This window comes from Mustela putorius, unplaced genomic scaffold, assembly GCF_011764305.1.
Source record: "Mustela putorius furo isolate JIRA1106 unplaced genomic scaffold, ASM1176430v1.1 tig00000083_pilon_pilon_pilon, whole genome shotgun sequence".
Classification (NCBI taxonomy): Eukaryota; Metazoa; Chordata; class Mammalia; order Carnivora; family Mustelidae; genus Mustela; species Mustela putorius.
In genome coordinates, this window is record NW_025421273.1 from 11,783,362 (window position 1) to 11,796,140 (window position 12,779).

The 12,779-nt window shown below is 46.4% G+C and overlaps 1 protein-coding gene across 1 annotated transcript in view; it reads left to right on the top strand.

The window, feature by feature from the left end:
- RNF4 (ring finger protein 4) overlaps positions 1-12,779 on the top strand; it is a 36,032-nt gene that overhangs the window by 562 nt on the left and 22,691 nt on the right. The window lies entirely within an intron of this gene.

A 12,779-nucleotide genomic window follows, 5' to 3' on the forward strand; every position in this document is an offset into this window, starting at 1 on the left:
CCGGCCTGTGCGGGGCGTTCAGGGGAGGCCCCGGCCGGGGTTTTGTTCCCGGCTGACGCCGCCTCCTTTGTGTGCTCGCGCCGCCGCCCCGCCATCGCGGGCCTGTGAGTGCGCCCGGGCCGCGTGGCCGAGCTTCCTGGGCTGACGGCGCTGGGGGCGGCGGGGGCTGGCCCGGGCGGCGCCCACCCGGGACTGAGCTTAGTAGGTTCTTCGCTTCCGGTCGTTGGGGCGGTGGGGAGGGCGCTGGAGCGCTGAGGCCTGCAGCCGGCCCCGCACCTCGGGCGTCTGCACCGGCTCGGGCGTCTGCACCGGCTCGGGCGCCTGCACCCAGAGCCTGAAGAGTGAGCGGGGGCTCGGGGGAGGCTTGAGATCCGGAGCACAAGGCTTGGCGAGCACCGCTGTCCGTCCTTTGACCCGTCAAGGGAGAAGGGTAAAGTTCGGAGTCGGGCTTCCCCGCGTGAGCCGTTTTTGTGAGGCTTTGGCTTTTATCTTCTTCTTGTCCGTGCCCATCGACGTTTACAGTCACACCTTAGTTCTGCTTCTGCGTTAGGGTCTCGGAGGCAGACCTGTGGTCCTGCCTCCCAGCCGAGGCTGCGGGGTGGTTGGGGAGACTGAGGAGGTGTGCCCTAGGTCGTGCAGCCTGCTACCTAGGTGACGGCAGAGCCGGCCTGGAACCTCGCTTTCCTGTGGGTGTAGGACTAGGCCTTTAAGTTCAGTGACTGGGCGTTTGGGGACCACTAGTGATGAAGGACAGAGACGTTCAAGGGAATCGCTTTAACTGGTTGTGTGGGGAGACATGTTGGGTTCAGTTTTATCTGAGCTGCAGGTGAAATGGGAACATTCAAGTAGAAAGAGGTGGTGTTGCTGGTTTTGTATTGCCTAAACGTGAGCTTCCAACTCAGATTTAAAAATCTTACGTTAATACAGTGTTTATTAACCTTTTTTCTCCCTAGTGACCTCCCCTGGCATTTTTTAGTTTTTCTTAATTGTCCTCTCCATGAAATGTTAATGCTTCCTAAATACCGTAGGTCTTCTTATGTACTGTTTAGGTAGCAATGGCTTGATCATAAAAAGAATAAGGTTTTTTTTTTCACCCCCTTTGAGAGTGGATACTTTAAAAATTCTAAGTCAGCACTGTTTTAAGGTCTTCTGTGTGCCAAGTTTTCTGCTTGGGATATAGCCACGGACAGAACAGGCATGGTACAACTCCACCTCGAACTGAGGAGGGTGGGTGGAGGGAGTGAGAAATTTCCTGAGTTTGAAATATAAATTGTAGGAAAGACGAGACTGGAGAGGTAAGCAGGAACCCGGTCACAAGGTGTTTGCTGTGCCCCAAGTTAATTCAGAATTTATGTTAAGACCACGTGGGGGGAAAAATCACTAAATGAAGTTCTAGTAACATGGTTACATTTGCATTTTTTTTAAAAAATCACCATACTGTGAGGATGGCTTAGAAAGATGGGTGAGACTAGTGGCCTCTGGACCAGTTAGGCAGAGAGAAGTATGGCTTGGACCATGGTGAGGAGTGGGAACCGAACTTGGGCCAGTGATTGCCAGTCGTGGGAGCTATTCACTGGATTTTTACTTAAAAAGCTGTTGCAAGGTTCATGTGCAGTAGTTTATACCCCTGCCAGTTTCTGGAAAAGATTTGAGGTGCTACTGAATGCAGATATGTGCAGAAGGTCATTGGTTGTATGCTGCATGAACACTGCTTTGTGTGTTCTTTGTGTGTGTGTATGTTACTAGTGTCTTATTTTGAAATGATTTATGTACATCTTTCACTGTCCTCGAGTTAGCTGGCTCTTGTAGATTTGACAGGGCTGACTTTGTTTCTGGAGGGATAATACACATATTATGCTCTTGTAACTTACTACTCCTAACTAGCTTGTTTCTCAGCAGGGCTTTGGGGATTATAGAGCAAGGCATTTTAAGGTTTCCTCTCTGAGGAGGAAGGCCCACAGCACAAGTACTGCTGCATCTCAAAGTCAGAGTTCAAGTATGAGGAAGCTGGTGAGGTTGGGCTGTAGAGTGCTGCTGCAGAATTTCCTTTGGAAGGGCTTTTTTCCCCATGTATAAATAAAGGTTGTCAAGTTTATTATTCCTACCTACACTGTGCAGGGTAGGAAAGGCCTGAAAATGTCTCAAAATAGTAGCTTCCTTGTGTAAAATAAAATTTTGACCCTAAGGCTTTCCTGGAGGGATGTCTACACCCAATATGGGGCTCAAACTCCACAACACCAAGATCCGTTCTAGCTGTTTTGTATGTGGAAATGAGATATTCTTTACTTTTCTCCCATGGTGATGATCTGTTTGTAAGTCTTCCTTTGTTTCCTGATGGTGACTATATTTTTACTTGCAATGTAAGGCTCCATATCCCCTTTTCATCTTTCATTTCACCTCAAGATAGTCTGTGCCATCTCTGTCAAGCATCTAATGAGCTTGATAGTTTAATTTCTTTTTTAAAAGATTTTATTAATTTTTAGAGATTTTATTTATTAGAGAGCATTGGGAGGGCGACAGAGGGAGACCTGAGACAAAGGCAGACGCTTCATCGACTGAGGCATACCTCAGTCGATCAAGGCACACCTTGATCATTTAATTTCACTGGAAGAAAGTTGTGATTTCAGCGTGTTTGTGCTAAGAGAAGGGAACACTGCAATAGATATTGGCCTTTAAGACAGGTTGACCACATTGAGTACAGGAAGAAATGGTTAGATTAGGACCAGGAGGAGCAGGAGAAATGTAAGGAACCTGTGAAGTAGGTCTTAAAGGATGAGCAGGAGCGGGTATGGGTCCCTTTTAGCCAAGGGGACTGCGTGGATCAGATTATGCCCCTGGTCTTAGGAGGAGACTGACAGCCAGGATACCAGAGTAAAGTACAGTCAGTTCTGCTTTAAACACTTGTTTGGAAGCATGATTTGTTCCAACAGGATTTATATACTAGGAACAGTTTGAACATTATGTGGATTTTGAGTTTGCTGTGCATTATAATTTCACCTATGAGAACTACTAGACGAACCCAAAAATTGAACTGAGTCGAGTCAAGTCACATAGACTGTAGACAGTACACACCTCAAGCATCCCCCAGCTCTCTCAATGACTGTGTGTGGTATGAGCCACACCGTTACACATGTTTTGTTTAAAAAAAAAATTCTCCCTACTTCCCAGTAACTCGAAAACTGCAAACCTTATGGGGCACCTGGGTGGCTCAGTGGGTTAAAGCCTCTGCCTTCGGCTCAGGTCATGATCTCAGGGTCCTGGGATCGAGCCCCACATCGGGCTCTCTGCTCCCTGGAGAGCCTGCTTCCTCCTCTCTCTGCCTGCCTGCCTACTTGTGATCTCTATCTGTCAAATAAATAAATAAAATCTTTAAAAAAAAAAAAGAAGAAGAAGAACTGCAAACCTTATAAAGTATTCATGCATCTCCTGACCATTTAACATGTGCAGAAGCGTGCTTCTCTTCTGTTAGGTTAACTTGTGTGTGTGTAACATTGACAAAGGTTTTTAATGTCGTACCCCTAATTTCTTTGTTTTCCCATAAGTCCTGTGGGTTTTTTGTTTTGTGTGGTGTATTTAGGAATACACCTGTCTAACTTCAGGTGAGGCCAGAAGGGTTAGCACTGGGTTAGGGAAGGGAGGTTATGCTGAAGGTGATGGATGTGATCTTTTGGGAGCATTTGCAATCTTTTTTGGGCCTTTTGGAGCTTGGTCATTTTTTTAAGCTCCCATGTGAAGCCTTTTAACTTCCCTGGCCCCTTTTCCCTTTTCCATCTCTGTTAGAGCATTACCTTCATAGTCAGGAACCTGCTATACTTCATGAAGCATCCCAGTTGCCACATTTGTCCTGGAGGACAAGGACCATTGACTTCTATTTTACTTCCTAGGTAGAGTGTCAGAGGAGAGTTGAAGTTCTAGATTAGGGCTTCTGCTGCTCACAGGCCCAGGTATGGAATCCCACTGCCAAGATTGGTGTCTCCAGAGAATTGGGTTTGACGAGCCCTTAGGTGACAGGGTCCATGCATTCTTTAGCCAGCCCACCTGTGCATCTGCCTTGAGGGGAAGGGAAGGACTTGTGTTGAGGATCCCTGGGTGAGGGCTGTTTAAGACCAGCCAAGTATGCAAATGAGGGAGCTGCCGCAGTGTGGCACTGCTCTGCATCTCCTTGCTGTCCTATAGACCATGGAATCGCATTTGTAAGCTTCTGACCACCTGCCCCCCCTCCACCTGGAGGGCCTGTGCCTTGGCTATTCTTAGTTCCACCCCCTCCCCCCAACCAGGTTCATGATTCAGTACAAGCATCTGAGCCTCCTAAGTGGCTTTTTCTGGTAGGCCCTATGTTCAGGCACCATCCACACAGACCCAACATGCCTGCCCCCTGTGAGTTACGTGGCCAGTTACTTTTGTCCCAGGGAAGAGGGGGAAGTTGTTGATGGCCTTGGCACCCGAGGTTGATAGCTTCATTGGTCTTTGATATCTTTGCAGCCTCTGGAAGGATAGATCCTTAGGTTTCCTTTGTGACACACCCCTGCTCCTGGCCTCTAGGAATTGCCTTGTTTGTATCACCAGGCCACCAAGGCTGAAAAAAAAAATTAGGGGCACCTGGGTGGCTCAGTGGGTTGAGCCTCTGCCTTCGGCTCAGGTCATGATCTTAAGGTCCTGGGATCGAGCCCTGAGTTGGGCTCTCTGCTCAGCAGGGAGCCTGCTTCTCTCTCTGCCTGTTTATGATTGCTGTCTGTCAAATAAATAAATAAATAAAATATTTTTAAAAAATATTAGGTTAGGGGTCAGACAGGTGGAGAGAGCCACTCAGTTTTACTTTGAGGGTATCCCAGAGCAATAGCCGAAGGAGTTGGTTGGATTTGGTTTCTTTTGACACCTTCCTGGTTGTTCTCACACACGTATCCCTGTTTTGGTTTTGTTTTTGTTTTTAAATTCAAATTCAGTTCATTAACATATAATGTATTAATTGGCTTCAGAGGTAGAGGTCATTGATTTATTAGTTTTACATAACACTCAGTACTCATTGCATCATGTGTGCTCTCCTTAATGTCTATTACCTTGTTATCCCATTCCCCACTCCCTTCCCCTACAGCAACCTTCAGTTTGTTTACTGTGATTAAGAGTCTCATGGTTTGTTTCCCTCCCTGGTTTCCTCTTGCCTCATTTTTCCTCTCTTCTCCTTTGATCCTCTGTTTTGTTTCTTAAATTCCACAGATTTGTGAGAGCATATGGTAATTGTCTTGCTCTGATTGACTTGTTTCACTTAGCATAATATCCTTAGTTCCATCCACTTTGTTGCAAATGGCAGGATTTCTTTTTTTTTTTTTTTTAAGATTTTATTTATTTGACAGATGGAGATCACAAGAAGGCAGAGGCAGGCAGAGTGAGAGGAGGCTCCCTGCTGAGCAGAGAGCCCGATGCAGGGCTTGATCCCAGGACTCTGAGATCATGACCTGAGCCGAAGGCAGCGGCTTAACCCACTGAGCCACCCAGGCGCCCCAAGATTTCATTTTTTGATGGCTGCATAATATTCCTGGGTGTGTGTGTGTGTACACACATACCACATCTTCTTTATCCATTCAGCTGTCAGTGGACATGTGGGTTCTTTCCATAGTTTGGCTATTGTGGACATTGCTGCTATAAAGGTGCATGTGCTCCTTTGGATTACTACATTTGTATTTTTGGGGTAAATACCCAGTAGTGCAGTCTCTGGTTCGTAGGGTAGCTCTGTTTTCAACATTTTAAGGAACCTCCATACTGTTTTCCAGATTGGCTGTACCAGCTTGCATTCCCACCAACAGTGTAGGAGGGTTCCCCTTTCTCCACATGCTCTCCAACATCTGTTGTTTCCTGACTTGTTAATTTTGGTCATTCTGGCTGGTGTGAGGTGGCATCTCATTGTGGTTTTGGTTTGTATTTTCCTGATGCTGAGTGATGTTGAGCATTTTTTCATGTGTCTGTTTGCCATTTGTGTGTCTTTGCAGAAATGTCTGTTCGTGTCCTCTGCCCATTTCCTGATAGGATTGTTTGTTCTTTGAGTGTTGAATCTGCTTTTTATAGATTTTGGATACTAGTTCAGCTCTCTGTTCTGTCATTTGCAAATATCTTCTCCCATTCCGTTGGCTGTCTTTTCATTCTTTTGAATGTTTCGTTTGCCCTGCCAAAGCTTTTTGTCTTAAAGATAAGATCCTCCAAATCAGTTAGTGATAAAACCTTATCAGACACCGCTGTTAGAGAATTAAGGTGTTCCCTCCCAGGGTTTTCATCAACACATCAATCTAGTGTTTGGAGGGAGTTCCTCATAATCCTGCATGTAAAACTATGGAGAAATTCATAAGAACAGTTTCTTTGTGAAGAGGAGGAGCCCTGGTCTGCTTTGGCTGTGTTGGAAACATAGGTGTGTCCTGGGGATCCCAGGGCATGGATGGGAGAGACTGAGATCCTGCTATAGGCGAATTCCTTTTTTTTTTTTTTTTAAGATTTTTTAAAATTTTTATTTATTTGACAGAGAGAAATCACAAGTAGATAGAGAGGCAGGCAGAGAGAGAGAGAGGGAAGCAGGCCCCCTGCTGAGCAGAGAGCCTGATGTGGGACTCTATCCCAGGACCCTGAGATCATGACCTGAGCCGAAGGCAGCAGCTTAACCCACTGAGCCACCCAGGTATAGGCTAATTCCTTACAGATATTTCTGGGCCTCTGTCCACTGCAGAGCATTTCTGAGTAATGGACTAAACCTTGGCTATTTAAAGTGTCTAGAAAAAGAATATTAGGTGAAGTTTATTTTTAATTTTTGATTGTGGTAAAACATATAACAGATCATTTGAACCACTTTTAGGGGTTCATTAAGGCATTAAATAAATTCACAGTTTTGTGCAACCATCACCACATCCATCTGCAGAATTTTTTTTTTTTACCTTCCCAGACAGAAACTTATGTATTCATTAAACAACAACTTCCTGTTCTCCCTTCTTACTTGCCCCTAGCAGTCACCATTCCACTTTCTGTCTCTGAATTTGATGCCTCTCAGTACCTCTGATAAGAGGAGTTATACACTATTTGTCCTATTGTGTCTTCTTTCCCCGAACATAATGTCTTCGGTGTTCATCCATGTTGGAGTCTGTGTCAGAATTTTATTTTTAAGGCTCAATAATAATCTTTTTGTTGATTTTTTTTTCATAGATTTTTGAAAAACTGAAGTTCCCTCTTAATTTTTTTTTTTTTTTTTAAGATTTTATTTATGTATTTGTCAGAGAGAGAGAGTGCACAAGCAGGCAAAGTGGCAGGGAGAGGCAGAGAGAGAAGCAGGCTCCCTGCTGAGCAAAGAGCCCGATGTGGGACTTGATCCCAGGACACTGGGATCATGACCTGAGCCAAAGGCAGTGGCTTAACCCACTGAGCTACCCAGGCACCCAGTTCCCTCTTAATTCTTGACCCTTGCATCTCAAGGCCTGAATCAAAGAAGTAGATCCATCTCAGTATCCGGACAGCTGTTCTTTTTCTCTAGTAGAAACAAAAGGCTGTCCTTGATGGGCTCTGTGTTAGGAGAAAAGGAAAGAATTTTCTTTGATAAACTTCCAAGCAGGTGTGATGGCCCCTTGGTTCTGATACTCCTTTCAGGTCTCTGGGACTTTGCTGATTGCTGGGCATAGTTTCATCAGGGTCATAAGATAAATTTGGGAAAAGACCCGAGTATTGTCTCCCCAAGCCTAATCTGCTGCTTTATTTTTTGTCAGTTTCTTTCATCTAGTTCCTGCAAAAATCTCAGGGGAGACCAGTAGTCAAGGCTGCTAAGCCTCCTCTGGGAATAAATAACTGGGAGGGGACTGCCCTGTTACTACCCCTGTGCTGGCTTTTCAGCCCCCTCTAAGGCTAAGCGGAGTGATAAGCTATATCCTACCAAGCAAGTCTTTTCCTGGAAATGACTGAGAGCTGGAAACGCTCATTTCAGTTCTTCTTGAGATTAAGGTTTCTTTGCTCTCATCCAGTAGCACTTACCATTTGCTTGTTTTTTAAGATTTGTTTAATTAATTTAGGGCAAGAGAGTGAGAGGCAGGGCAGAGGGGGACTCTTCAGGCAGAAGCCCCATGGAGCATGTGGCCTGAGGCAGTGCTCAGACTGGGCTTGATCTTACCATTCAGGAGATCATGACCTGAGCTGAAATGAAGTCGAGTCAGAGGTTTAACCAACTGAGCCACCCACCCAGGCGCCCTAGCACTTACCACTTGTAGGAAGAACTGCAGTTTCTGGCTCTTCTGACATATTTATTACATAACTTACTGATTGCCTTTCCACTTAGAATATGTACTCCATGAGTATCTCTCTTTGTTCACTGCTGCATTTCTGGTCCCTGGAGAGGTGCCCGATCTAGAGCAGGTACCTATAAATCGTTAATTAAATGGCTAACAGGGGGGCGCCTGGGTGGCTCAGTGGGTTAAAGCCTCTGCCTTCGGCTCAGGTCGTGATCCCGGAGTCCTGGGATCGAGCCCCACGTCGGGCTCTGCTCTCTGCTCGGCAGGGAGCCTGTTTCCTCCTCTCTCTCTGCCTGCCTCTCTGCCTACTTGTGATCTTTGTCTGTCAAATAAATAAACAAACAAAATCTTTAAAAAAAAAAAATGGCTAACAGGGTTGTCTCCAGGGTCCTAGGAACAACAGTACTGGGCACTTTCATTCAGCATCATTGTTTTGCAAAAGAGCTGCAAAAATAAAGGATATTTTTCCCACATTAAAGATGGTGACACTGAGTCAGGGAGATCAAGTATTTGTGCCAGGCTCTAGGGCTTGTACAGCCAGCCACGCGTTTGCTGGCTCTTTACCATGCATCCTCAATTGTATGACAAGCAAGAGGTATATGTTTTTCTTAAGTACGAAGGCCTTATTCTTGATGTGAGAGTGACATCAAGGTTCCATTTAAAAAGCTTCGGCCAGGGGCGCCTGGATTGTCAGTCATTAAGTCTCTTTTCAACTCCGGTTGAAAAGAGACTGAGGGTCCTGGGATAGAGCCCCACATTGGGCTCTCTGCTCTGTGGGAAGCGTGCTTCTCCTCTCTCTCCTCCCTCCCTCTGCTTGTGTTCCTTCTCTTGCTGTCTCTCTCTCTCTCTCAAATAAATAAAATCCTTTTGAAAATTAATAATAAACAGATTATTAGATAGGTTGATAGCTTCGGCAGAGGGAGGCCCTGGGTGGCTCAGTCAGTTAAGTTTTTGACTCTTGATTTCTGCTCAGGTCATGACTTCGGGGTGGTGAGATTGAGCCTCGTGTTGGGCTCTGTGCTCAGTGGGGAAACTGCTTAAGATTCTCACCTTCTCCCTTTGCACCACCCCCATCATGTATACTCTCTCTTGCTCTCTCTCTAAAATAATCTTAAAAATAAAAAGCTTTGGAGGGATGCTGGGCTGGCTTAGTTGGTAGAAAACGTGACTCTTGATCTCGGGGTCATGAGTTCAAGCCCCACATTGGGAGTAGAACTTACTGTATTTAAAAAAAAAACTTTGACCAGGGCGCCTGGGTGGCTCAGTGAGTTAAAGCCTCTGCCTCTGGCTCAAGTCGTGATCCCAGGGTCCTGGGATTGAGCCCCTCATCAGGCTCTCTGCTCAGCAGGGAGCCTGTTTCCTCCCCCACCCCCACCCCCCCCTGCCTCTCTGCCTACTTGTGATCTCTGTCAAATAAATGAATAAAATCTCTAAATTTTAAAAAAAAAGTTTTGATGTCAAAGTTTATTGGCAACTTTTAATGCTCATGCTCACTTCCCCAGGAGGGCAGGCTGTACTGGGCAGTGGTACATTGCCAACAGCCTTGGGTTGGGTTTATGGGGTTTTTTGTTTGTTTGGTTTTGTTTTTAAGATTTTATTTATTTGAGAGAGCACGTGTGTGCATCATGCACATGAGAGGGGGAAGGAGGAGAAGGTGAAACAGACTACCCACTGAGCAGAGAGCCTAGTGTTGGGCTCCATCCTGGGACTCCAGGATTGTGAGCTGAGCTGAAGGTAGACACTTAACCACCTGAACCACTCAGGCACCCCAGCTTTGGGTGTTTTTGACATTTTTTACAAAAGTAATTGGGTGGGAGGGGATCCTGGTTGGCTCATTCGGTTAAGTGTCTGCTTTTGGCTCTGGTCAGGATCTCAGCATCTTGGGATTTTGGGAAGCCCACCTGCTTCCTGGCGGGCTCCCTGCTCAGCAGGGAGTTGGCTTCTGTCTTTCCCTCTGCCCCTCCCCAAGTCTTTCAAATAAAGTGTCTCTCTCTCTTATTAAGTCTTTTTTTTTTTTTTTTTTAAGTAGCTGGGCAGTACACAACAGCCTTTAATATAGTCTTTTTTAAAAATGATTTTATTTATTTATTTGACAGAGAAAGAGGGATCACAAGTAGGCAGAGCAGCAGGCAGAGAGACGGGGAAGCAGGCTCCCTGTTGAGCAGAAAGCCCAATGTGGATCCCGGAACCCTGAGATCCTGACCTGAGCTGAAGGCAGAGGCTCAACCCACTGAGCCACCCAGGTGCCCCTATAGTCTTCCTTTTTAACACGTTTTGTAATTCTACTTTTTGAAATTCCATTTAGGGAAGTACTTAAAATAACATGGTAATGATTATGTGTTTATGGTTTTAGAAGGGGAGGGATAGGCAATCATACTAGCCAGTATCTGATAAATTGGCATTTCCTGATGAAATTTTATAGATTTTTGCTTCTATCTGCTTTAACCATGCTGGTATAGAGAGGTTGCCCTGGCTAGCTCATTCACACTCAGAGGAGACGGCCCATGTGTCTCAGAGTGGCCATTTACGAGTTTATAATGAGAACTGCCTTGTCATTGTCTGTACATCCTCTATCCCCACAGAAGGACTCACAGAGGGGTGCCTGGGTGGCTCAGTGGGTTAAGCCTCTGCCTTCGGTTCAGGTCATGATCTCAGGGTCCTGGGATCGAGCCCCGCATTGGACTCTCTGCTCAGCAGGGAGCCTGCTTCCCCTCTCTCTCTGCCTGCCTTTCTGCCTACTTGTGATCTCTGTCTGTCAAATAAATAAAATCTTAAAAAAAAAAATTGCTTGGTGGTTGTGGAACCCATGTGGAGAGTTAGGTCTCAGGTGTCTGTGGTTAATTGTGTCAGTCTTGGCTGCCCTGCGTGTCACGAGGGAGGGCTCCTTGTGCCTGGGCTGGACAGAGCTGCTCATCCTAGATCTCTCTTGGGCACCCTGCAGACTAGTCCCTTTCCTCGGTTGCTGGAGAACCAGCTCCAGTCCCACACTTCCTGCCTTTTGAACTGTTTCTAGCTGTTTTGTCTGTAGACATGTGCCACATATGTGATGACGTGTGTCACTCTTGTGAGAGTTGGGGGGTCATCCTCTGTAGTGTCTGTGATGACTTCATGGGAAAAACCTCATCTCTGTCTAACAGGGATAGAATGATTGAGTGCACCGTTCAGTCTGCACTGGCCTCATTAGCTCCCTCCTGAAGGGCAGTCTGGGCTCTCACGCTCTGCCACCGCCTGCTCCGAGCCACACAGCTTTCTTCTTGCCTGGGATTCTTTTGGTCTCCCTTCTTCCTCTTGGTCTGCCTTCTGACTTGATCAGTCTCCCATTGGCCATCAGAGCCCAGAGGTGACAGGATCTCTAAACACAGATCTCTGAAACCTCTGGTTGTCTTGCCTTTGAGGTGTGGGGTAGGGAGCAAGTTATGATCCAACCATTCATCTTTACTGTATTCTCTTCTCTCACGCAACCCACACAGTCCTCATCTAGGGCATTGTTCCCTTCTGTGCACCCCAGTACCACCTGGGTTGGTTTATTTGTTTGTTTCTTTTCTTATTTGTCAGAGAGAGAGAGAACACACACCAGCAGGTGTGGAGCACCAGGCAGAGGGAGAAGCAGGCTCCCCACTTAGCAGGGACCCCGATGTAGGACTTGATCCCAGAACCCTGGGACCATGACCTGAGCAGGAGACAGACACCCAACCAACTGAGCCACCCAGGTGCTCCCCACCCTGTTTGTTTCTTGAGTAACTCCTATCACTGGGCCTGCACTTGCTGGGTCACCAGTGGCTGGCTTCCTGTGGTTGCCTCACCGGCCTCACTCTAGCTCTTCTGCCGGTTGATTGCTGCTACCTCCTTGGTATGCCAGGTTTGTCTGACCAGTGCCTTCAAGGTTCTCTCAAAGCTTTCTCTGACTTTTTATTCTTTTCATAGGCTCATCTTGCTCTACCTGACTTCCCAGTTTCACACAGAGATCCTGAAATCTCTTCCTTTACTCAGTTATCTCTCTTCTGAGTGTTGCAGCTGCCTTTACACCTTTCTACCTAGATATCCCATAGGCAGCATTTCTTAGACTAAAACCATCTACCCTCAAAACCTGTTTGTTTTCTCCCTTCCCTGGTTCATTATTGCATCACTCCTGCTCTCTCTCTCTCTCTTTTTAAGGTTTTATTTATTTGAGGGAGAGGGAGAAGCAGACTTCCCGCTGAGCAGGAAGCCTGACATGGGACTTGATTCCAGGACCCCCGGATCACCACCTGAACCAAAGGCAGATGTTTAACAGACTTGAGCCACCCAGATTCCCCACTCCTGCTCTTTAATCAGCTGGTGTGAATTGTTCTTAACCCTCCTATCAGAGGTTTCGGAATTCCTAGCCTCTGGTCTTCCTGGCCATTCCTAGTCCCATGTGCTACCCTGGGTCTTTCTTAGTGGCAGGGACACCATTCACCACCCCCACTCTCATCTCTGAGTCATTGTTTGCTTCAGTAAACATGAGTGTCTAAACACAGGATTAGCTAGGTACAAAGTAGACTGTGCCCT